Below are 2,721 nucleotides of genomic sequence, written 5' to 3' on the forward strand. Positions count from 1 at the left end.
TTAGCCGGGCATGGTGGTGTGCGCCCATAATTCTAGCTACTCCGGAGGCTGAGGCAGGAGAATCGCTTGAACTTGGAAGGTGGAGGTTGCAGTGAGCCAAGATCAAGCCACTGCACTCTAGCCTGGGTGACACAATGAGACTGTCTCAACAACTAAACAAAACAAAACAATATTTTGTAGTATTCAGAGTGTAGGTTTTATACTTCTGCTGTTACATTTATTTCTAAGCATTTTATTCTTTCTGATGCTACTATAAATGGAATAGTTCCCTTAATTTTTTTCTTTTTGTAGTACATGTTGTGACTGTGGTGTTTCCTTAATTTCATTTTCAAATTGTTCATTGCAAATGTATAGAAATATACTTGACTTTCCTATATTGACTTTTGTATATCCTGCAGCCTTGCTGAATTCATTTCTTTGTTCTAATAGGTTTTTTTGTTTTCTTTTAGTAGATGCCCTAGGATTTTCCATATACAACATCATGTCATCTGCAAATAGATACAGTTTGACTCCTTCCTTTACATTCTGGATATCTTTTCTTTTTCTTGTCAATTGCTCTGGCTAGAATCTCTAAGTACAATATTGAATACAATTGTCATTCACTTATAGTCCTTAAAGCAGAGTGTTGCAAACTGGGCCATTCACTTTTTCTTGATTGATATTTCTTATGTATCTAGTTACTCATTATTTATTGAGGACAGAAATCCTTAGTATTGATAAACCCCAATTATGTTCAGTACCTCAAAAGTATTCAAGTAGTATGGAATTGATAATGATACTTAGAAAAAAATGGCCTCTTGGGCGGGCGCGGTGGCTCATGCCTGTAATCCCAGCACTTTGGGAGGCTGAGGCGGGCGGATCACGAGGTCAGGAGTTCAAAACCAGCCTGGTCAATATGGTGAAAACCCGTCTCTACAAAAAATACAAAAATTAGCCGAGCGTGGTGGCACACGCATGTAGTGCCAGCTACTATGGGGGCTGAGGCAGAAGAATCGCTTGAATCCAGGAGGCGGAGGTTGCAGTGAGCTGAGATCACGCCACTGCACTCCAGCCTGGGCGACAGAGCGAGACTCTTGTCTCAAAACAAACAAACAAATAAACACACAAACAAAGTTAGGCGTGGTGGCAGACGCCTGTAATCCCAGCTACTTGGGAGGCTGAGACAAGAGAATGGCTTGAACCCAGGAGGTGGAGGTTGCAGTGAACCGAGATCGTGCCATTGCACTCCAGCCTGGGCGACAGAGTGAGACTCTGTCTCAAGAAAAAAAAAAAAAAAAAGACCAGGGGCGGTGGCTCACGCCTGTAATCCCAGCACTTTGGGAGGCCAAAGGGGCAGATCACAAGGTCAGGAGTTTGAGACCAATCTGGCCAACATCGTGAAACCTTGTCTCTACCAAAAATACAAAAATTAGCTGGGTGTGGTGGTGCACGCCTGTAATCCCAGCTACTTGGGAGGCTGAGGCAGGAGCATTGCTTGAACCCGGGACGTGGAGGTTGCAGTGAACTGAGATCACGCCACTACTCTCCAGCGTGGGCAACAGAGCAAGACTGTCTCGGGGGGAAAAGAAAAGAAAAAAATGGCCTCTCAAAGCCTTGCTTGGACCTTCTTTCTCTGTTGCTTTGGCTGACTCCTCTCTATCACCTGCCTCTTAACTGTAGATGTTTTGCAGGCTTCTGTCCTAGGTTGTCTTTTTTTTTTTTAACTTCAGTTTTCTCATTCCCTCATGCTCTCAGCTTCCACTACCAACATTAGGTTGACAACTCACACATTGTCTATGTCGACAATCCAGACCTCTATTTTGTCATTTAGACCTACATTTCAATTGGCTTGTAGCCAATTACATGTTATCTCCACCCGGACATTCTGCATACACTTAAACTCAACATGACCAAAACTGCACTGATTGACTTTCCCCAAATTTTGCTCTTCTGCCTCTATTTACTATCCTGGTTAGTGGCACAACCAGACTTCCAGGCACCCAAATCAGAAACCTGGGAATCATTCTAGTCTTCTTCCATTCCTTACCCCCTACATTTAACTGGTTATTAAGTTCCCTTGATCCTACCTTCTAAATATCTGAATTTGGTTTCTTTCTCTTTACCCCTACAACCACTGCTGTAGTTCAGTACTTCCTGGTTTCTTACCTGAATTATCATCATTGTATCCTAATTCGTGTCCCTATCTCCTAGCATAACTCCTCCAATCTATTCTACACTCTGTTCCCAGGGTTATATCCATGTCCTCTTCCCTGGAACCTATGAGTGTTAATTTATATGGCAGAGAAAAAGGACTTTGCAGATATGATTAAGTTAAGGATCTTGAGATAGAGAGATTATCCAGGTGGGCCCTAAATGCAATGACAAATGTCCTGATAAGAGAGAGAGAGAAATTTGACACACAGAGACGAGGAGAAGGCCATATGATGATGGAGGCAGAGACTGGAGTGAAAGGGCCACAAGCCAAGGAATGCCAGCAGCCACCAGAAGCTGGAAGAGACAAGAAACAGATTCTCCCCTAGAGCCTCTGGAAGGAGTATGCCCCTACCAACACCTTGATTTCATCTCAGTGATAATGATTTCAGATTTCTGTCCTCCAGAACTTTAAGAAAATACATTTCTCTTGTTTTAAGCCATCAAATTTGTGGTAATTTGTTACAACAGCCTCAGGAAACTAATACAGTGACTTTCTAAAATTCAATCCTATCACAGATGGAAAAAAAT

The sequence above is a fragment of the Rhinopithecus bieti genome, unplaced genomic scaffold, assembly GCF_001698545.2.
Source record: "Rhinopithecus bieti isolate Rb0 unplaced genomic scaffold, ASM169854v2 scaffold_61876, whole genome shotgun sequence".
Lineage (NCBI taxonomy): Eukaryota > Metazoa > Chordata > Mammalia > Primates > Cercopithecidae > Rhinopithecus > Rhinopithecus bieti.